Raw genomic sequence first — 994 nt, 5'->3', positions numbered from 1 at the left:
CCTTCCACAGGTCTGGGGTTAGATAGCTGTATGTTTTGGAGATGGCATCAAAGGTAGCTTTAGCGAAATTGCCCAGAGTGGCAGTACAGCCTCTCGCAGAAGTGTAGCAGTCATCAATTCCAGCCATCAGCAGCAGCTTCTTAGGCACAGGAGCTGAGACAATGCCAGTACCTCTAGGGGAGGGGATCAGGCGCACCAGAACCGACCCACATCGCCCAGTGACCTTGCAGGGTACCGTGTGAGGCTTGCCAATCTTGTTCCCCCAGTAGCCACGTCTCACAGGAACGATGGACAGCTTGGCCAGAATGATAGCACCTCGAATAGCTGTGGCCACTTCCTTGGAGCACTTGACACCCAGACCATCATGGCCATTGTAGTCACCAATGGCCACAAAAGCCTTGAACCTGGTACGTTGTCCAGCTCTAGTTTGTTTCTGAACAGGCATGATCTTCAGAACCTCATCTTTCAATGAAGATCCCAGAAGAAATCTATGATTTCAGACTCCTTGATAGGAAGGGAGAAAAGATAGAATCTCTTCCAAAGACTTGATCATCATGTTCTTGACTAGCCGGCCCAGCTTAGTAACAGGAACCCACTCCTTGTCTTCCGCCTTTCCTCCTTGGGCCCTGTGGCCACGGCCCCGGCCTCGACCTCGGCCCCCACTGCCGAAGCCACCGCGGAAGCCACCCTGGCCTCCGACACCGGGGCCCCCGGGGCCTCCCGCACCTCCTGCAGCACCGGCGTCATCCGCCATTTGGTGTTCACTAGAAGTAGAAAGTGCTGGGACTCTTTAAAAAGAATCTATATCTAGATATATAGATAGGTACAAATACAGATAGATATTTCAGTTAACTAGCATTTATTTTCCCTCCCCTCAGTTAAGCAATAACAGAGAAGAAAAACTCTCCTAACACACAAATAATAAAGCAAAGCAAATTCCTATGCCAGCCAAGTACAAAAATATGTGATTCATCCTGAATCCTGAGTCTGTCAC

The 994-nt window shown here is 50.1% G+C and overlaps 1 long non-coding RNA gene across 1 annotated transcript; it reads right to left on the bottom strand.

The window, feature by feature from the left end:
* Positions 1 to 33: 33 nt before the first annotated feature.
* On the bottom strand, positions 34 to 791 carry LOC138176930 (uncharacterized). The gene is made up of 2 exons (XR_011172412.1): positions 703 to 791; positions 34 to 645 (listed from the first exon to the last, which is right to left on the bottom strand). It is a non-coding gene; the product is annotated as an uncharacterized lncRNA (long non-coding RNA).
* Between the last annotated feature and the right edge of the window lie 203 nt (positions 792 to 994).

Source organism: Petaurus breviceps, unplaced genomic scaffold (assembly GCF_028583685.1).
Source record: "Petaurus breviceps papuanus isolate PSGF00001 unplaced genomic scaffold, PetGlider_PUasm1.0 103, whole genome shotgun sequence".
Lineage (NCBI taxonomy): Eukaryota > Metazoa > Chordata > Mammalia > Diprotodontia > Petauridae > Petaurus > Petaurus breviceps.
Note: the sequence above shows the minus strand (reverse complement) of the source record. Positions and strands in the feature narration are given on the sequence as shown.